Source organism: Schistocerca nitens, chromosome 1 (assembly GCF_023898315.1).
Source record: "Schistocerca nitens isolate TAMUIC-IGC-003100 chromosome 1, iqSchNite1.1, whole genome shotgun sequence".
Taxonomy (NCBI): Eukaryota; Metazoa; Arthropoda; class Insecta; order Orthoptera; family Acrididae; genus Schistocerca; species Schistocerca nitens.
Genome location: NC_064614.1, coordinates 10,205,548 through 10,229,293, shown reverse-complemented (window position 1 = coordinate 10,229,293; position 23,746 = coordinate 10,205,548).

Genomic DNA, 23,746 nt, shown 5'->3' with positions numbered 1-23,746 from the left:
CTTACTGTCTGGAAACAATCGCTGTGGGGACAATAAGCAATAACCTATCAAAAGGTTGGGAGTGGGGGTGAGAAATCAGTGTAACCCACGACGAGCGACTACCCGTAATTATTTCATACAGTATTCGAGAATCAGAGCACCTAATGACCTGCAACAAACATTACACATAATTTCAAATCTTAACGAAACGTTTTCTTGCTGACAGCACACACAAAAAGCTAAATGTAAAATGTTTATTTCTTGATAAATTTTCGCTGTTTATGCAATAAAACTGCCGCATGGAGCATGACGTTTTAATTTATTACTTCCTTACTACCAAATGCCTTCGCGACAAATTTTGCAGAAAGTATTCAGGTATGATACTGAATACACCAGCGAAATTATATCACTGTGTGGCTCTAGTTTAAGAAATGTGACATCATTAACACAAATACATGAAAAACTCTCCCATTATTCATGACGTTTAAATTTATTACTTCTTTGTTGCTAACTCTATTCACAGCACATTTCTCAGACAGTATTAACACACGTCGATCAATTTAAGTACAAAAATATATCGTTGTACGATATAGTTCACGAGATGTGATGCCAAATACTGAGATGCGTGCGAAACTGTCGCTCCATGTATCACGTTTTAATGTATTATTTGTTTACTACTAATTCTATTCAAGAAACATTTCGCAGACAGTTACTGGATGTACCTGTAAAATTATATCATTTAGCCATTCATAGATCAGGAGGCACGACGTCATAACCATTGAGGTTCATGAAAGTGAAAATGTAAGGCTGAATTTGCTAGAGGTACAGGTTCAATATGTTTACAAATACGTGTGAAATGCATTACGTGATAAAAAGTATCTGGACATCCTCAAAAACATACGTTTTTCGTATTAGGTGCATTGTGCTGCTAATTACTGCCAAGTACTCTATATCAGCGACCTCAGTAAGTCATTAGAAAAGTGGCTCTAAGCACTATGGGACTTAACATCTGACGTCATCAATCCCCTAGCCTTAGAACTACTTAAACCTAACTAACCTAAGGACTTCACACATATTCATGCCCGAGGCAGGATTCGAACCTGCGCCGTAGCAGCAGCGCCTAGAACCGCTCGGCCACAGCGGCCGTCAGTCAGTAGACATCGTGAGAGAGCAGAATGGGGCGCTCCACGGAACTCACGGACGTCGAACGTGGTCAGGTGATCGGGTGTCACTTGTGTCGTACGTCTGATGCGTGATTTCCACAGTCCTAAACATCCCCAGGCCCACTGGTTCCGTTGTGATAGTGAAGTGTAAACGTGAAGGGACACGTACAGCACAAAAGCGTACAGACCGACCTCGTCTGTTGACTGACAGAGGCCGCCGACAGTTGAAGAGGGTCGTAATGTCTAATAGGCAGACATCTATCCAGACCATCACACAGCAATCCCAAACTGTATCAGGATCCACTGCAAGTACTATGAAAGTTAAGCGGGACGTTGAGAAAACTTGGATTTCTTGGTCGAGTTGCTGCTCATAAGCCACACATCACGCCGGTAAATAACAGACGACGCCTCACTTAGTGTAAGGAGAGTAAACATTGGACGATTCAACAGTGGAAACACGCTGTGTGGAGTGACGAATCACGGTACACAATGTGGCGATCCGATGGCAGGGTATGGGTATGGCGAATGCCCGGTAATCATCATCTGCTAGCGTGTGTAGTGCCAACAGTAAAATTCGAGGGCGGTGGTGTTATGGTGTAGTCGTCTTTTTGGTTCAAATGGCTCTGAGCACTATGCGACTTAACTTCTAAGGTCATCAGTCGCCTAGAACTTAGAACTAATTAAACCTAACTAACCTAAAGACATCACACACATCCATGCCCGAGGCAGGATTCGAACCTGCGACAGCAGCGGTCGCGCGGTTCCAGACTGTAGCGCCTTTAACCGCTTGGCCACCACGGCCGGCAGTCGTCTTTTTCATGGAGGGAGCTTGCACCCCTTGTTTCTTTTGCGTGGCACTATCACAGCACTGGCCCACATTGATGTTTTAAGCACTTTCTTGCTTCCCACTGTTGAAGAGCGATTCGCGGATGGTGACTGCATCTTTCAACACGATTTAACACCTGTTTGTAATGCACGGCCTGTGGCAGAGTGGTTACACGACACTAACATCCCTGTATTTGACTGCCCCCCACAGACTCCTGTCCTTGATGCCTACAGAACACCTTTGAGGTGTTTTGGAACGCTGACTTCGTGCCAGGCCTCACCGAGCGACATCGATACCCCTCCTCAGTGCAGCACTCCGTGAAGAATCGGCTGCCATTCCCCAAGAAACCATCTAGTACCTGATTGAACGTATGCGTGTGATAGTGGAAATTGTCATCAAGGCTAAGGGTGGGCCAACACCGTATTGAATTCCAGCATTACCGATGTAGGGTGCCACGAACTTGTAAGTCATTTTCAGCCAGGTGTCCGGATACTTTTGATCACATAGTGTATGTTAAACGTATCTGAAATACATTTGACATGTGCGTAGGCGGGAAAAGCCAGGGATAAAAAGACGGGACGATTTCAGTCAAATTTGGTACATATATTCGTTACTATCTAAAAAGAAGAGACAGAGGAGGACAGGGAAATCGACAGAGAAATGGAAGTGGATGCGACGGTCAGTGAGAGTGGAGAAGGCGAGATGTACAGAGAAAGAAAAAGCAGGTGTTGGGTCGAGGGAGAAGGAGAGTTAAATGGCGACGGTCCACTAACAGACGTCGACGGTCCACAAACAGATGGACATGGATAGGGCCTATAAGGAGATGGACAAAGAAGATCTGATGGACAGAGAGAGGGCAGGAGGCGATCATACAGTGAGTGGAGTAGGTGGAGAGAGAGATAGATGGGGTGGAGAAGACGGACAGAGAGGGGGGAAGAAGGAGATTGATTAAAAGAAGAAATGAATAAAAATAAAGAATAAATGAATATGGAGGTGGTGTCGGGTATTCAGCTAGTCTGACATAGATTTAAACTTGATATCTCCATATGTTCCTGGAAAAAGGGGTCTAAACATGCAGATGAGCAACAAAATGACCCTGCAATGATTCCGTTTTTACCGACTGAGGTAGAGAACTTATAGAGTTAAATATTGTTTAAGTAAACAGGCGAAAATACCTTATATTCTTTGACGTAGGCAGAAAAAACTGTACAAAACATTCGTTTGACCGATTACTGAACATTGCTCATAAGTTTTTTCATAATGTTGCATTGACAGAGGACACAGATGAGAGCAGCGGGCTTCGCGAAGGATTTCTTTTACTTGGCATAAGGGAGATGCGGAAATTATCAACAAAATCTAGTATCAGACGCTATAACAGAGGTGCTACGTGTTGCAGAGACGTTTCCTTTTGAAATTCCGAGAGCATACTTTCCAAGAAGAAACAGTTTATGTGTTACTTCAACCCGCATACGTTTTTTAAAGTACCCAACGTGTGAGAATCACAGAAACTATAGTTCATACGGACGTTCTTCCCAAGCATATTTTGCAAATTTGACAGCAGAGATAGTAAATGGTAGTGGTAAAAGAAGTACCCTCCACCACATGCCGTGAGTTGGCGTATGAAACACATTTGTAGATGTAAGTGAATTTTACAATCGAACGCTGCGCATAAATCACCACAGGACGCCCAGGCGTAAATACTTTGCGTTTCATGCTGCATAATGTTTGCATACTTATATTGCAGTAATGTGACATCTTCAATATACTTTCGCAGAATTCTGAACGGGAGGCAAGCGGTGGGTGAAAACCACACAATAAACAGCGTCACAATGGCGTAAATTCTTCTCTCCACAAAGGCTGGAGAACGCATTACTGCCTCTGTGACGTGCAGTTAAACCCTCTGATGTTATGGAAAGCAAGCAAATGAGGGGAGAAAATCCATTCAGGGAGAACAAAGGGATACACATAGTTATGTACCTATTTGCTTTATTAGCTTTTGTTGGTATTTCTGTTTCCTTCTCGTAATGAAGTATTGTGTGAAGTTGGAGGATAAATTCTGTCTGTCCGCAGATGGAAACGCTGTTTACTAACTACTGCGTAAGTGGAGGATCATTGCATCGGATTTCCAGAGGAAACTGTAGATAGCTGTATACTCTATATCTATAACCCTGAAGCCACCTTACGGCGTGTAGCGGAAGATACCTTAGGAATCACTATCTTTCTCCCTTCAATGTTCCACTGACGAACGGCGCATGGTGTGGCTTGTCGTTACTTCGTTTCGTTATCTCGCTATGAAAAGCCTCTTAAATTGTCTGTGTGTGCTTTCCACCTGCTTTGCTGTCTGCAAGAATCTAAAAAATAATTGTTGCTGTCTGTCAGAAAGCGGTGGAGAACATACTGACGTTAATTTACACTAAATGCGAACATTTAGGCTTAGGCTTTACCGTGACTGTTACTGACATTAAATGAAACAAGTTTACTGTTACTAGTCACCGTTTATTTACCTCCACGACGCGTTTCAAAGGTTTAAATCTCCATCATCAGGTGGATTTACAACTGTTAGTATGACATTTCTCTGTGTGTTGTGTTACGCTATTTGGAGGAATTTGTGGCTCTGTCTCCAGTGGTCACAGGTTCCATTCGCTGTAGTAACAAATCACATGTACACTGTCATACTTAGTAAACAAATATGGAGCCATATTATTTCTTAAATATTTTCAGACAAGATGACACAAATTTAAATTATATTTGTCATGTGTTCATTGGTGGTGATTTAAAATTTGTTTATTTTAAAGAAAAGTGAAGTAAATTTTGGAATAAATATGAATTTGGTTTTATTACAATAGATATGACAGGAAATACTTAATGTTTCTTCTTCTTTAGTAAATACGATACAGAGATTGTAAAAAGGCTGGACAAAATAGAAAAGTAAAAGAGCAATAAGCTGAAGATTTTAAAATATGGAAAAAAACCAATACCAGAACATGAAAAATATAAAAAACAAGATAAACCTGTTATCGATGCAGCCGAGAAAGTAAAATAAGGAATTGAAGAATTAGGTGGTATTGCATTACAAGCTATTGAAGAAATAGAGAACCTGAAAAACAAATTATTCCTTATAATCGACACTACTTAGTAGAATTTAATGATATACCAGCAGTTAAGCACTCTGATAGGAATTATACATTAAGCGAATCAGAAATACAGGATTTATTGAATAAATACAGGTATGAGGTTGAAAGTAGAAGGAAACAACCCACTAAGATTAAATATAAGTGAAAGAACACTGGAATATACAGTATTAATCATAGTGAAGATAACATTTTTGGATTAAAACCTGATGGTAGTTTTAAACATGTTGGTAGATTACCTACAGAATTTGAAGGAGATAAATTAACTATTGGTGATAAAACATATAAAGGTACAGATGGATTAATCAACTAAGAAACAGATTAATGTGGTAGATATGAATAAACTAATTACAGGTTCTCATTTATCAAATTATGCAGACATATTTATTCATTCAGGATAGTTGTAATCTTATAAAATCTAAATAAAATAAAATCAAGTAAAGGTAATTAATATAAATATTTGATAAAAGAAATCGCCGAACTTTAGCTTTCCAAAACAAAATTACCAGTAGATTTAGATGCAAGTACAGACGAAAAAACAGGTGCAACATTCATTGGAAGATACACAGGAAAACCAATCGAATATGTTGGATGGACGATGTCTCTCAATTAATCGATAGATTAGCTATAATTCATGGAGAAGAATTAGCTGGAAATGAGAAGTATCGTAATGAAAAAGTTGGTGCAGCACAGATATAAACAAATAAATATAGTGACTTCATAATTGATAATCGAAAAGGAATTCCATTTTTAATTAGATTTGTAAATAATCTTCCTCACACTTTCTGGACAAGTGAGAAACATTGTAAAGGATCAGTAAACACTTTTATTAATAAACTTCCATTTGAAATGGATCTACCTGGTGCTTTGTACTGTGGTCCTGGACCCAAATTAGATGAAAGATTGGCTAGAGGTGATCCATGAATAAATAAATTAAATGAAGCTTGCAAACAACATGACATCACCTATCGTGAATATAAAGATTTAGAAAAAAGACACAAAGCTGATATAGAAAATCAGTTAGCTGCAAAAGAAAGAAAACAAGCTTTGATTGCCTCATTAAGTGAAAGATTAGCTGCAGCTGCAGTTAGGGGAATAATATATGGAAAACTAAATTAAGTATAAGCTCAGATATGGATGAAAATAATAATCCTTTTAAATTTTTTATCTATGAAAATGAATAACTTCAGCACTGACTATGCTTTGCTACCTAGTTGGAAGACTAAACAAAAATCAGTTCAAATTAAATTGAATTATGAACAGTTAAATAGTGTTGAACCATTTTTAACTGACATTAAAAAATGAAAGAAAGACAGGAAAACTTTTGGAAACTGAATTATTACATTACATATTACAGTTGTGAAAGAAATTCTTGAACATCTAATAAAAAAGGAAGAAGGTCCAGGATTAAGAAAACATGAATCTGGATTTTTACCATTACAAATGGCTGAGATACCATATCTAGCAACAATTGATTTACTCTCTGGTGGAGCAGCTGCTGATGCAAATGCAATCATAAATGAGAAAAAAGTGATAAATAATGAGAAAACAAAAATTCATAACCAAGCAACGCAGATGAAAGTAACTAAAGCAAAAAATATTAGAAGAAATTATTAGAAAGTATGATAGACCATAAACAAATTTTGATATACTGAAACTTTGCTAAACATTTAAAAATTAAACACTTTCATTGTGCCAAACAGTCCATGGGTGTACTGCTGGTCCATAGTGTCCAATGTTCACAATATTTCGGCGATCAGACATGTTGCCATTGTCAGGTGCGCTGACGAACTGAACTCCTGAGGGCGGACGGCCGTCTTAAATCCCCTCCCCTCGCGAGGCGTTCTCTCCGCGGTCCGCAACCGCACGTTAGCGGTCAGTGAGACGCTGTTATCGGCGTCTATGATGGCGTCGGTGTATTTGCCTAGTCCGCCCTAGTCGCCCGTTCGTTTCCTTTGGTCAGCGTCTTTTTAATTAGACTCAATGCTGGTTCCCATGCCCTGCCATGGGGTATACAGGAAGAAAACGCACACCGACCTATATTTGCAAGAGGATAGCTGCCACCACCCTGCGCAGAGAAATGGTGTGCTAAAAACACTGGTGCACAGGGCGCACACCATCTCTGATGCAGAGAGTCTGCCCCAAGAGCTGGAACACCTCAAAACTGGATTCCGGAAAAACGGGTACTCGGAATGGCAGATCAGATGCGCTCTCCACCCCACCTCTACAATACAGCGTGTGGAGACAGAAGAAGTTACGGGGGAAGAGATAGCCACTGCCTATATACTGTATCCGGGCGCTATATCGGGGAAAATAGGACGAATATTGAGGAAAAACCGAACAGGAACTGTCTTTTGCCCACCAAATAAAACGTGAACATTATTGGGAAGCGCCAAAGACTATCTCGGTTTGCCAAAGGCCGGCATATACCAGATTCACTGTCAATGTGGGAAGACTTATTTTGGACAGACAGTGCGCACCATCGAAGATCGTTGCCGAGAACATCAGAGGCACGCTCGACTTGGGTACCCCAACAAGACGGCAGTCGCAGAGCACTGTTTGTCCGAAAGTCACGAAATGGGCTACCAACATACTAGGGTCTTGGCAGAGACATCCAAATACTGGGACAGTGTCGTTAGAGAGGCTATCGAAATTCGTACCAGGGACAGACTCATTAACCGAGATTGCGGCTACAACCTCAGCACGGCATGGGAATCAGCACTGAGTCTAATTAAAAAGACGCCCAGCAAATGAAACGAACGGGCGACTAGAGTGGACGAGGTAATTACACTGACACCACCACAGACGCCGACGCTAGCGTCTCATTGACCGCTGACGCGCGGGTGCGGATCGCGGAGAGAACGCCTCGTGAGGGAGGGGATTTTAGACGGCTGTCCGCCCTCAGAATTTCAGTCGTCAGGGCACCTGACGATGGCGACATGTCTGATCTCCGAAATACTGTGCCCGTTCGACACTATGGACTGGCAGTACACCCATGGACTGTTCGAGCAAGAAATACGCCAGGAGAAACTGAAGAATCAGACTTTCGTTGTTTTTATATGATTGACAAATTACCAAATAAACCATAAAAATTCAATCTGGAATAGTACATTTAGACACATCTGATCATATTGGTACTCTTTGGATTTGACATCCTAAATCGAGAAACTTGAAATTTGTGTTTGATTCATTTGGAGGAAATATATCAAAACAACTAGTTAACTATTTGGGAAAAAATGATTCATTTTACAATATCAACTAAATACAAAATTTTAATGAAGTAATATATGGTCAGTTGTGTATATTTGTGTTAAAACAATTAACAGGCACTTGTAAGTTTAATGATATTTTGACTTTAATAAATGGACAATTTTGGAAATAAGATAAATGAACAAAGTAACAGATAATTTTAAAATGTAATAATAATGAATTAGCTCAGTTGAAGCAGTTAATGTGGAATCAAAATTTATCCAAAAATTAAAATGTAATTAAATAGTTCCATATAGAATTAAGTAATACATTTATGTAGCATATTTAAAGCAACTAAAGGTTATATCTATTTGAAAGGTATGAGATTAGTAGATATAAAAGATCCAGTAATTGATCAAAATGCAGATGCTAAACATATTTAGAAACAAATGTCACAAAAGCTGAGTACACATGTATTTCAACACCATTCGGGATCTATATTAATAAAGAAGATCTAAAAGTCTTATTACTGAGGCTGAACACACAGCCATTTTCACAGATTTTAAGAAGCAAAATGCTTTGTGTGATGGAGCCTTAGAAGATTATCATGAAAGACACATGATATAATTTTTAAAGTTTCTTATGATTTAGATGAGTTTAATGGATTAAAAAATATAGTACATGACAGACAAATAATTGAATTTATTTACATAACTGGAAATGAACAAAAAATGCACAATATCCAATACGATTTCAGGCTTATAAGAATCATTGTTGTTGTAAGAATTCAAACAAATACTTGACATTTCATGAATTTCATATTATATAAGAGTTACCAATAAGCTATACAATGTAAATAATAGTAATCAACTTACAATGGTACGAAAAATCAAATTTACTAAGTTTGATATTAAAAGACACAGTTGCAACTGTTCCTGTTGATGTAAAGCTAATTGTATTTGGTGAAATAATTTAAACCTTATTAAATTTTTATTCTGTATAAATGGATAATCATATCTACTGTTTGACATGTCAAAAATTTACTAAGACAATCCTTACAAAATCATCACTACAATTGTAGGACAGAGGATTGGAAGTCTTTTTACAATATGTAAAAGTAAAAATAGTAAATCTGTTAAAAGATTTTACATGAAGAAATGTAATTTCTCTCAGTATTGGTGAATTATTGTTAACTGATTTAGTGGAAATGAATTCAGGATATTTCAAATTATTTTAAAAATAAATAAAGGCTATGAATATTTGTCAATTGTTATCATTTTTTCAAAATTTTCTTGGGCTATTCCAATTAAAATTAAACATATAAGAACGTGTCTTTTGAAAAATTAATTAGAGAAGTACACATTCCAAAACATTTGCAAACAGATAATGGTAAAGAATTCTATAATAAAGAATTCAAAATACTAATGAAAAATGGTGTACAGTTCATTGTCTCACTTCCCAAGCGTGGGGTCCTGAGTTCAATTCCCATAGTGGTCAGGGATTTTCACCTGCCCTGAGATTACTGGGTGTTGTTGTGTCATCTTCATCATTATCATTCATCCCCTTTATGGTCAGAGGAAGGCAATGGCAAACCACCTCCATTATGACCTTAGCTATTATGGTGGTGCAGATCTCCTGCATAGTTTCCCTACGCTCTGTCAAAAGCATCAGACATCATTTCCAATGAAAAATATAATATTAACCATTATTGAACTCCTACAGAATTAAAAGCATCTATTGTTGAACGATTTAATAGAACATTGAAAAAAAAGATGTGGAAAAATTAGACTCAGAAGGAAATTGCAAATGGAATGACATGGTCTTCAAATTAGCTGATGAATATAGTACCACAAAATATTTGACAATAGAAGTGAATCTGATATAAGTTAATGAAAAGAATTATAAAACAACTGTTATTGTAGCTAATGAAAAGTTGAAACTTAAAAAAGGTGATAAAGTTAGAATCAGTAAGCTCAAAGGAAGTTTTCAAAAAGGATTTACTGCTAGCTGGTTGACAAAAATGTTTGAATGGATTGTAGTCCAATAACATATATATTAAGTTATTTAAATGGAGAAGAAGTAAACAAAAATTTTTAAGAACAAGAATTGATGAAAACAAAATATTCACATGTACATCTTGTTGAAAAAGTTTTGAAAAACGAAGTAAACTAAGTATATGTTAAATGTCTGGCATTTGATAATCCACAGAAAAGTTGTGTAAATAAAAATACTGTTATTTTATTAAAAAAATTATTTTTAAATGGAGTTCGTTACTGAAAATTTAAACATGTTTGGTACTGATTATGTTCATTCTGCTAATTGTTTTATTAAAAGCGATAAAGTATAATCCAATATTAAGGGAAAGTTAACAAAAACGATACAATGTCAGAATTATTTGAGAACTTTGAAATTTTGAGTTGATTGAATCAAATCAAGGCTTTAGTGAGTTTTGATTATTGGATGTATAGAAGAATCGTTAAAAATGTTATAAGAAATGTAATTATGAAGAAGTAATTGGAAGTTTATTAAAATGAGAAATAAATAATATTTAATTGTAATTTTAGTTTCATTATTTGTTGTTGATTTTTTATTACTTTTCCATTTCTTTCTTTAAAACTATTCCATAGTTTTTATTAAAAAACCTGATCAGTTTCCATTCTATCAAATAACTGCTTCCTAGTTAGACTTCAATTATTTTCATTTATACAATCATGTAAGAGTTTATATCTTTTTCTCTTGTAATTCCTCACCATCTAATTATTTTTCTTTAGGTGTAGTTGGATCCATCATATACACATTGATTATAATTCAAGTTAAACTTGCAAACTGCTGTAGAAATAACAAGTTGAAATTGAGATCCAGTATGTTGTACAACTTAAGTGTTTCTGGGGCTAGGTTAACAATGTGTTGCGCAATATGTGCCTTCAATGCTGCTAAATTTGCAATCAGAACACTGATCACAACATCTTTCAGATACCCCTACAGCCAGAAGTCACACAGATTAAGATCTGGTGAACAGGATGCCAGGCTGTAGGAAAATGGTGACAGATAACTGTAGCATTTCCGAAATGGCGCTTTAGCAGCCGCCTAACTGGATTTTCAATGTGCGGACGTGGACGATCCTGCACAAAAATGATGCTTTTGGAGAGCTGGAATGATGTGGTTGTGCAAAAGGTACTCACAGCTCTGACCAGTGACAGTACAGGTAACAGGACTGGAAGCACCTGTCACTTCGAAAAAATATGGCCGTATGATAAATGATGCCGTAAAACCGCACCAAACAGTGATCTTTTCAGGATGAAGTGGTACTAGCTGATTTGTGTGTGGATTTCACGTTGCCCATATTTGAGAATTCTCTGTATTGACATATCCTGTCGGATGGAAGTGGATTTCGTCTGTCCACAAAATCTTCCACAGCCAATCATGGGTAATTTTGAATGGATAGCACACAAGGATGTCTCATAGGATTTTACGCACTGTGGTCACAGATATGTCCAATGTAATGGCAATTCTCCATGCACTATACGTTTTCACACCACCACACGCCTCTTCCTGCATAGCTGTGGCCACTGCTTCTACTGACATAGAATCAGTTCATTTGCTCCCTCTACCTGTTGCACACCAAAAATCCCGAATCATTTTCTCCATACCTACCGCAGTCATAGAACCAACGCCTTTTTTTTAAACCTTTCAGTTTCCGGAACTTCTGCAGAGCGATATGTGCGCAGTCATCATTTTTGTAATACCGCTTTACTACTACTAATCTTATCTAATCCAATCTAATCTACAAGCAGAGTGTGATCCTCCATTGAGACAGTCGTGGAAAATGTCGCAAACATTAAAGGAGGAAAACTGTGTACATGGCATGTTTATGCCAACTTCAGTGGGTTGTTTGTATGACAAGTGTTTTCATTTACGTATTCTGGTACATGCAGCGCCATCTATTGATGAATTTTCAAAGATTTTTTTTTTCTTTTGCCATACGTTTTCCTCGTCCTCCGTTAATATTCCATTGCAATTTTCACGTCATTCTGAACCAGTGATGTTATTTCTACAGCATTTTGACAGTTTAACATTAATAATAATCACCCTGTATGTTTATCTTAGGCAATTCCTAGTTAGGTCGTTAGTATAATCAAAAGTTTCGTTTATATTTTTAATCGTTAATTTAACAATCTCAAGTAATGGTGTGTAATGTAAAACAAAAATTTCTTTACCCGTCTTATCTCTATAATCACAAAGTAAATGATGGTTTAATTTTTCTGCTTCATTTACGCTATATGCTTTACCATAGTAACACAAATAAAATTTATCTAATTCATTGTATGAAGAATTAAAATTACAGTTTCTAATTGACAAACTGTCTGTTTTTCCTACTTTAAAATTATTGAATAAAGAATATCTTTTCGAGGTAGTTATGTTAATATAACCATTTTTAGCTTTTTGTTTAACCTCGTTCATAAACTTTTGAATTGTTCTAGAGTTTTACTTTTATTTTCCAATTCTTCCTTTTCTTCTTCTTTGATTTTTAATTCATTTTGGAAATCTATAGCTATTTGCGCATTTAAACTTTTGAAGTTTTTAGCCTCTTGTTTATTAAATGATAAAATAAGTGAGTATAAACCAGATTCAAAAATCAATATTGATGAGTTTTCATTACCTCTCAACCCTGGCAAATCACCAGAGTTAAAAATATTTTCATATTTTATTTTACCGTCAGCATCTACATGTTTACAAATTGCATCATTTGCATCTTTATACTCCAATATTTCAGGAACATCTTTCCTTTAAACAATTGTCATTTATCTTTATCAACAATGACACACACTTCCTTGTTTGATATGAAAGCATGTTATTCTGAATTAATTCAAATATATTAATAACATGTACTTGCAATAGCTGCCCTTCATCAAAAATAATTTTTATTAAATTAATAAAAATTTATATGTACAAGTGGCAATACTAAGAATGAAAACTCTTGCTCTTTCGTTCTTTCTGGCCATTGTTATCCTAGCGAAGATACATGTGTACTGTTGATTGATACTATAAAAGAGCAATTTAACGTGTAAAGTTTATTTGAAAATTATAATTTTTATTGATTTAATTAAATCTCATGTTATTTGTTGAATTATTTCAGGGTGAAACATCACAGACTCTGCAATCCTATAATGTATAAAAGATAAACTTGTCTACAATATTTCTTCCAAAACCTTTTTCTTATTTTTTACAAATCTAATAAAAAAAAGTCTTATAGATTGTGAGTTTAAATAGTCTGAAAGTCAATGAATTAAAAACTAGAGCAAAGGAACTGGGAAATAAATGAATGTCTACATTAGAAAAGGAAAAACGTTTTGTATTGAATAATTATAGTTTTGAAAACTTACATTTTAAGGAATTGTATAAATAAATCTTCTGCCTTGTGAAGACCATGAATGAGGAGAGTAAGATGGATTTTTTATTCTCTTTTCTTATATATATGTGTATATTTAGTGTTGTTTGCAAGAGCTATTTTCTGTATTTGTGTGTTGCCTTGGTTTTTGTGCTCATATTCGTGATGACCATTGCTGCATGTTAAGAACATACTCTTATTGTGCAGTGTCCATCATTAAGCTAGCAAACAAAAAGCAGTCACAAATAGCATGTTTGTTGGTGAAGTACTTAGGTAGTAGCAAAATCCTGTTTTGGGTAGACACGTAATGATCTGTGTTTATTGAAATACCAATATTCGTCATGGTTTTCTGAGCGAGAGTAAGGACTACCTTACGTGTGTGGCAGTGATTAGTAATCATATGAGCGGGCCACATCTGTTTCATAGGTGATGAATTACTGCATACAGATTGTGTTCTCGTAAAGCGACTTTCTTTTTTTCGAAACACAACTGCAGCCATTAGCACGGATTCCACGGTTATCAATCGCATTAAATCCTTCTTGCTCCCTTTGTTCATGATCTCCACAAGGAAGAAGACAGCGGAGCTCACGTTTATGTCGTGTTTCTTGACTTCCACAAAACGTTGTAGTTAATTCTACAGCTTCGTTTACCTAACAGTATACATTATTTCAGAATATACGATTAGATATGTAATTGATGCGGTTATAAATTCGGCAATCCTTGAGCTCCTACAACTGAGAAACAACACGTGTAAATATACTGAACACGGTCTCTAGGCCTGGGACTTTTAACAGATGAAATTTAATGAAATATTCGCACGGAAAGCCGACCGTGTTAAGGAGCGGCTACCGGGATGGGGAGGTGCACCGGCTCCGGACCGAATCTGCCCGGCGGATCAACGACGAGGCCCAGCATGCTGTCCAGCCTTGATGTGCTTCTAAGGCGGTTTCCCACGTCCCAGGACAAGAATACCAGGCTGGCACCCAAATCCTGTCTCAGTTACACGATTCGAAAACATAGGGAAAACTTTCGCTGACTTTCACATGAACAACACTACAAGCAGACATTTGGAATGCACATATTCCGCTGTTATAAAGATAGCTTCTAACGTCCTCAGGCTGATGTTTTAGGAGTTGTCTGATCTTCCAGCTGATCAGCAGTAGTCGGTGCATGTAACAAAGCTGGTAACCTTTCACATGCAGACGTTTGTCTAGAATGTATCAGGTAGCTGATTGCTCGCACGTGTCCCGATTTCTTCTCGCTCCTGCTGGATGACTCTTGCGCATGTTCCACCTTCTCTGCTAAAGATCCTGGACGGCCTGTTTTCTAGTCATCACAGAAACAGCCAGTCTCATGGAACGTGTTGTACCAGCCACAGATTGCTCTTCTTTTTTAACTTTTTACCTACTCCATCAATAAACACTTCCGGGCTAAGTTGCCGTGGTCGATCTGTAAAACTTCTTCTCCCTGACGTTTCGTTCTCAACTACGGAGAACATCTTCGGAGGTGAGAAGTTTTACAGATCGACAACGGCAACTTAGCCCGGAAGTGTTTATCGATGAAGACGCCGGCCGTGAAAGCCTACATGGAATGATTTTTACCTACTGTTTAGTATGAAACATTGATGTGTCACAACTGATTCACGTTCAGCGAGTTCTAAGGTACAAAACGCACCGCTCCATTATACGCCGAACTCCTCGTGGTGCTCTCTGCGACTACACTATGGCGCTTTGAAAGATGCTATAGCTAGTCATTTTTCTGTGTCTAGTTTTCGCTCAGTCGTCATCTGAAACCACAGAGATAGTTTGAACAACCTGTATAATTTGCTTCGCTGCAGATTAAACCACTCTCGCATGTTGATCCGAGCTGTACACATTAACTGTTTAGGAGATATGGTTGTTCTAATAGCAGTCGTGGCTCTTAAGTATATATTCTCGGTGTTCATAAATTTTTAAATTCAGGTAAAATGAGGATGTGAAATTCATAGCATCTGCTGTACAACAGGTATGCTTATCAACATATTTACACAACTTCAGCCACTGTCAATAATAATAATAATAATAATTAGTATGAATAGAGGAAGAATCCACTTTCTGGAAATTTGTTATTTTGTACATAATCAGGCACAGTTTACGGCAAGAACGAAATAATATTTAAGCTTTCACTAATGCCCGTTTCGCATTATTGTGTAAGTGGGAGTTTTCGGGATTTTTTTAGTTGTCTGAACAAATGTACATACTCACTAATCATGTATCAGTTAACGAATTAACTTCCAGGCTGAAAAGCATCCACATACCGAATTCCGTTTATTATACTCTCCTTCGTTAAATGTTTGCTTGTAGTTACGCTTGTTTGACTTCGTCACTTTCTGACAACGGATCTGGTCTGGGAGGAGCTAGTTCCATTGCGGCTGACTTTTCTCGGTAATTTTATTATATGTTGGCATTTATAATAGGTTTAACAGAGTTCATGCCGACACTGCACAGGAAAGCCGATTCCTGCATAGTAAATGACGAACCCCAAACAGAAAGTGCCATACGTGGAAATGATTAAATTAAAGTAGCACCAGTAAGGTCACTTTGACTAGAATACAAATGAGGCGCTGAGAGCCATAAGGGCCAAAAGCAAGCCGCCTTCCATCCCACATTTAGGTGAATGTCAAAGGAACCAGAACATAAGATCCACAGATGTCAGAAGCATGAATCAGTGCTATGCATCTCACAACCGACGATGATGTGCTTTATGTTTCTCAGCGCCTCAAACGGATAACTCTACGATAAGATCCAAAATTTGATATATTGTTTCTCATTCAGAATCCCAGAAAATAGGTTCAAATAGCTCTAAGCACTATGGGGCTTAACATCTGAGGTCAACAGTCCCCTAGGCAACTACTTAAATCTAACTAAGCTAAGGACATTAAATACATCCATGCCCGAGGCAGGATTCGAACCTGCGACCGTAGCAGCAGCGCGGTTCCGGACTGAAGCGCCTAGAACCGCGCGGCCACAGCGGCCGGCCCATAAAATAGGTCTATCATTATAACTACAACATATATCGATGTCCATTATCTGTGGAGAATGCTACTGCCTAGCGGGATTTATGCCAAGCGAACGGGCATAAAAGTCTGCTGCTGTGTGCTACAACCTGGTGACAGTGAAGTGAACTTGTAGGGGAGCAGTAAGTGCTATCTGTGCACGCCGTCAACCGTTTGTTTATGAAATCCATATGTATTTGGCCTGTAAGGCAGTGATGTCACGCCAGTTGCGCATGCGCAAAAGCTACTTCAAACGTGTGCAGCTGAAGGTGTACTCATAAACCTGATGCCATGTTTCAGCGACCCTAGAGGAGCAATGTAGCATAGCGCGGTAGATTTAGTGCCGTGTATTTCAGATTACCGCATCTACATTACGTTTAAATGCAGTCAAACAAAAATAACCAATAAATCCACAAGGTGTCAACAGTTAGGGTGCAACTTCCTGGAAGATTAAAACCGTGTGCTGGACCGAGACTCGAACTCGGGACCTTTGCCTTTGGTAGAGCACTTTCCCGCGAAAGGCAAAGGTCCCGAATTCGAGTCCCGGTCCAGCACACAGTTCAAATCTTCCAGGAAGTTTCATATCAATGCACACTCCGCTGCAGAGTGAAAATCTCATTCTGCAACAGTTATGGTGTTCACATGCTCTTGTGCTCTTACGGCCCCAGATCTATGATCACGCACGCACGCGACGCGACGGACGCACGCACGCACGCGACGCGACGCACTCCGCTGCTCGACACGCTGCGGCTCGCACCGTTTACACCGTCGCTCGCTCGCCACTAGCCCATCGCCATGTCCGGACGCGAAAAGGGAGGCAAACTTGCTGCTGTGGCAAAGCTTCTGTTCACGCTGACAGGTGACGGCCGCGGCAGCAACAAGAAGAAGCAGCGCAGCCGACCGCAGCACAAGAGGCAGTGCTACCGCTGCCAGATGATGGGACACGTCGCCAGGACGTGCAGGGACGCAGTCGCGTGTCTGAAATGTGCAAAGGCACATGATACACGCGACTGCGACAAGCCACCACACGTCGCGCCAACGTGCGTTAACTGTGGCGGCGCGCACGCCGCAAACGCACGCAGCTGCGCATACCCGAAGCAGCGGACACCAACAACCGCCAATAAAGCGGTACATGAAGAAGAGGCAGCCGTCCCGCCACCCCCGCCCAAGGGGGAAAACGGGGCGGCCGCAATCCCGTGCAGCGCCGCTACCGACGACGCCGTGGCCGCCCTCAAAGCCGCGATGGCAGCTGCATCTCCACCGGCAGCTGCAAGAGTTGCGGGAAGAAATCCGGACGACGCAGAAGAAGACACCCGCCCCCGTTGCCACCCCCACGGTGGCACGACAAGTTGGGGCGGATGTGTCCACGCAAACGGATGTGTCCACGCAGGCGGATGTGTCCGCACAGACGGACGTCGCCCCGGAACCTGTAGCAATACAGGAGACCGGGGAGACGCCCATGGACATGGTACAGTCCGTCTCGCCGCCGCCGTCGGTAGTGGTGAAGCAGCACCTGCAGGACATACAAGCAGTCGTCACTCCTGTGCGGAAACGCAGACGACACAGGAAGTGCTGACGGAGAACGAGGGAGAAGAAGAAGACGCGCCGTTCGAGTGCCTCCCCCTCCCCAACAAGAACTGTGTGAGGGAGGTGCTCACCAAGATCGCCGATTCCCTGCGTGACGGAAGCTACCCCCATCATGACCATCCTTACCCTTTCACGGCAGATAACATCCCTCCCCTTCCTCACACACCTTACGATTTCCACTGGGAGTGCGAACCCTTAAACCAGAAGCTGCGCGGGAGGGCAATCGTCAGCCGTGGAGATCTGGAGCTCATAAACAAGCACCCGATCTTCACGGACGAGGACTGGAAATGCATGACTGAGGAAGCAGTCAAGTACATCCGGACACAGATGCCGCCAGTGGACTGGTCCCGCCTGAAGAGAATAGAATTCGGGCAGCCAGGAAGCAGTGATAAGAAGAAGAAGAACAAGAAGCCGCCAGAATCAGCCGGCAGATAAGCTGCTGCATCTACAGAAACCAGAGGACAGACCAACACGCGAAGAAAAACCATTCCAAACCGAGAGGACTTCAGGAGGAACAGCTCAAACAGCTTAAACTCCGCTACTTCGGGCCAAGGCAGGCCCGTCATTATAGTGAGTGAGTGAGATCTATGATATTTCCGAACCGGAAGAAAAGCTTGATAGAGGAGCCACCCCCCCCCCCCCCTCCCCGTCACCGTCCCGTGTAACGTTTGAGATAGGACGTCAAAGCTTTTTCTTTAAGAAATGCTAAGAAATGGATTTTTGAAAAAAAGTTAATTTTGTAGTGCACGTCTTTCTGAAGAGTTTGATATATAAAACATATCTGTTCGAGGAAATGTCAGAACATGTTATCTAGTTTTAAGCGTGCTAAAGTGCAGTGCCATGCCTCTTCACACGGAATTCTTCTGCCGCACATCACTGTATCTCGCTCTGTGGAATTCAAATGCGTATATTTTGTAAGGGAAACCATTACAACTGTATTCAGGACAGTGGAAATGAAAATGTCTCGTGGTGCCTCTCCTTCTCCCAGGGGGGCCGTTTCAAATCCTACCACATGAAAACAAAACTCACAATTAATACAGCGTGGGATTATTTGTAATGGGCAGCATAAAAACTCTTCAGAGCACTTTCACTCTTTGTTGCCTATTAGCAAATAACTTTCTCCTGTTGCATGAAAACAAATATAGGGTACATAAAACCAATAAAGACAGAGACAACCATGACAGTACACTTTTCTTCAATCCTTAGGTCCCAACAGTTTTTCTCTCTAATCTTGCTCTAACTTTACATTACTTGCTTTCCATTATGCGAAAGAATCTATTACCTCATCAATCTTCCTCAAACGTTTTGCTGCATGAAAAATTAAAAATGTCCTTTTCGAATGCAGAAAAACATCTTAATACAAATAGTACCCAACACTGGTGTTGTTTCTCGATTTGTTTACGTCTGTCTTGTCACTGTCTGTTAGATAAAACGAAAAAGACCTTTCTAATATTGCAGCAATTTTAATAATAAACGAAAAGCAATAGATTGCTTTTGTTCTACAACATTACTTTTATTGTGTTAACCGATTTTCGTCTTACAAAGCCATCTTCAGACATTTACTGAGTGTTTTCACCAAAGAAGTAACAATGTTTGCAAACAACATTGGAAGAGAAGTAACAGACTAGACTGAAGAAGAAACATACTGTAAGTAACATCTTTGACAGTGTGGTGGTAATGCAATGAAAAAGTAAAAAATTAAACAGTAAATAAATAAAAATGGAGTAGACAGGAAAAACTTTAACACAAAATAGGAACAGCATGCCTACATAATACAGTAGTTTCTATTAATAAACAAAAGTAATAAAATAAAATTAGTAGTTGACAAGGCTACATCAGGAGGTATAAAACATGGAGAGTGATACACAAACCAATTAAGAGAAGAAACAATTATCAATGTTACTACAGAATACATAAGGAACTTAAGCAATATCGATAAGATAAACATCAATAAATAAATGCATGAAAATGGAGATGTTTGAGGGAACATACAGTAAATTCAATCTTTGAGAGTGTAGTGGTACTGCATTTTAACATTAAAATTATATTCAGAACTGTGCCTATGTAAGAGTTCACATTAAATATATGAACAAAGTAAAATATGAACAATACTTGATGAGACAACTACAAGAGGTGTTAAACACGGACATTAATAGAAGTACTAGTTAAAAGAAAGCCCTAACAATTGAAACTACAGTCTATATGGAATACACAGACAACTTTGTAAAACAAAAGAACTTAATGGACACAGGAAAATGGGAATATGTAGGAACAGACGTGTGAGAAGCAATGAACAACAGAAATGATTATATAAAGTTTAGGAAAGGGGAAGTGTTGAGCTGTGTCTGCTCATTTAGGATTAGCCTTGGAAATTAACAAACATCTTCCTCACAGTCCTGATCTGTAGATGGCCTTGTAAGTCGAAAACTGGTTAACACAGTAAAAGTAATATTGTGGAACAAAAGCTAACTGGTGCTTTTCATTTGTTCTACCAAGAACCGACAGAAGATTCTGTTAGCAATTTTAATACATGCCCGACAAGCGAGACTGTTTTGGCACAAATCGTCACTTTTATGTACCTAATTTACATAAATAAAGCTATATAATATAACTGACGAAGTACCCATATCAAATGCCTATTAGGCCTACTACAAGCAAAATGTTTTATCGACGTAAAAATTTTCTTGGTATGGTGCCGCGTCAAATTGTATAAAACTACTGCTGGAGAAAACCAATGTTTCGGTCACAGTTGCAACGGCCTTCTTCTGGGTCTATTGTGACCCAGAAGAAGGACGCCGCAAGCGTGACCGAAACATTGATTTTCTCTAGCAGTAGTTTTATACAATATGACGCGGCACCATACCAAGAAATTTTTTATGTCGACTGACTTTGGCCACAGAAGCCTACGCAATTAAAGTGTTTTATGTTAGGAAACAGTTTCACATTTCATTCATTCGCCTCAGTTTCTCATGTAGGAGAACGAAAAGTAGTAGTACGAAATTTGTACATAAATTTGGAATCGTCATATTCTTCAATATAATTTGTGTGAAGCCCCCCGTTTCTTCTCCTCCCTCGTTCTAACACTCTTTTCATCGCTAATTCTGTAACTATTACTGCCATTTTCAAAACTTATTCTTCCGGTTAACTTCACTAACCCTGTGTTTATTCTCCGGTTAGATGTTTGCCGCGCTATTCCGAGAACTGAACTTAAGCGCCTGCTAACCGGGGACTGAATAACTGGCTCTCAGTAGTGTAGTGATTTGGCAAAAGTTTCCTGTCAGGATTTCATTTTTCTGGGATAGATCGAGAAGATAATCTTTCTTGCCTGTTATTCCTGTTAGCCGTTTATTTCCTCTCTGATAGTCTGAATCTGTGGATTTCGCTAGTAATTACAACAAAGCTGATCATTCGCACACCCAACAAACCACATAAACGAACAGCGATTGGGATTCAGCCGTTCGGGTGTATTCGGCTCAGTTCGTTAGCCCCATCCTGCGAGTAAGTTTTCTATTTCTAGATGCGATGGAGATTCCCATAGCAGAGACATCACGTACATTATGCACGCATTCATAAATAAACTTATGATTCGTTCAGAAACCAACTTACAATGTGTTAAAAAATGTTCAAAAATCAATGGCGCGCCCTGATACTTCCGTCTGGGACAATAACCCCGGTTTGCCCCCCTCCCCTCCCCCCCCCCCCCCCCCGTGCCCACCGATAGATCTGGGATTGTGCTCTTACACAACAACCGCCACTATCTAATAGAAATTTATTCGATAGGGAAACCCGCTCCCCACTTAAATAATTTAACAAGTGACACGTCCTCGACCTTTAAATGAAAATGATTCGCTCGAAAATAATAAAAAAGAATTCTTCTTTCGTCTAATCTCGATCGGCCTAAATGTGTTGGAATTAGAGCGTAGTATGTTTTCATGTATACGGCACGACAGAAGTTGTTGATTTTTCGTCCACCTTGAGAACACATCAAGTCTGAGGATGCATTTGCAAATATTTTCTCATTAGGGAAAACAGTACGCCATCGGCTAACACAGCTGAACATTATTCTTGCCAGTAATATCAAAGAAAGGAAGTTACTGTGCACATTAATACGTTAACCAAAGCAGAAAATTTAAGGCACAGCAAAGAACAGTGTCTACGTAACGGAGAACTCAGCTTCCCTCCCTCTCTCTCTCTCTCTCTCAGTGACATCCTTAATTTCCACTCAGGGGGGGGGGGGTGTAGTCTCAATGAAGACCAGAAAATTACACCTGCGCGGAAATGACTCGGAAGTTCCGAGTTCGTTTATGTTCCCTCAAATGTTTTACGAGCGTTCCTTACTGCTTGCGAGTGTTTTATTTAATGCGGCACGCGAAGGCGGTATGTACACACACACATACACTCACACAAGCGTAGCATCCGCCAAGGAGCGATGTAAATGAGCCCAAATGCTAGTGTTAAGCTCCTTGCACGAACGTTCGCAAGGAAGTTCTTCCTTGGAAACATTACCCTGCGCAGACATTACTCCACGTTAATGAGCCTACGCGCCGAAATACGGACGTTAATTACGCACGTTAAACGTGTAAAGTCTCGCTGCACGTTTCGGTCTGTTATGACGACGAGGAGCTTTTGTCGCCGTTATCATTTCTTAACAGGCCGAGAATATTAACACATTTCCGCTATGGCGTCCCTTAAACGCTGCTTCTACGTCTACATTCCAAGCTACTGTACAGTAAATGGTTGAGGGTACTTCTTACCAGTGTTTGAGAATTTGTGTCCTTTTCCATCTGAGAAATGACCAAGCTGAAAATAATTGTCCAAATGGCTCTGTGCATGTCCTAATCTCTCTGATGCAACTATCACGGAAACTTTACTACACGTTTGGCGGATACAGATGAATAATCGGAAAATTTTCCCCAAATTTAAGTTCTCTCAGTGTACCAACACGTAAGAAGAATCAATTCTCCACTCTTCCAAAGAACACCGTTTACTTTTTCTGGCAACCTCTCTTAGAATTTGGTAAGCGCTAAACCAATCTATTACGATCCTAGCAGAGAGGGTACGAACTTTCTGGATATCATTTTATAAGGTCTCCAAATACTGGAATTGTAGTCTAGAATTGATCGCACTATCGTCTGGTATGAGATGCGTCTATACCATTTCATTGGACAGTCCCAGACCCATCCAACAACTCTATGACTTCCGTTTGCCTTCCCTTCTGTTGAGTGCATACGGTCGTCCCATTTCATATCACTTCTTAAATTTAACGTTCTGGTTGCGTTAAAGTATTTTATGCTAATAATTATCAGATACTAGCGAGTTCTTTCTCTTTGTTACAGACGTTATTGTGAATTCATCCACATTTAAAGAGAACTGCGATTCATTACGCCAAGTGGAAATTTTGCCAAAGCCCTTCTGCGTTTGTTTACAATCATTCAACGGTCATAATAT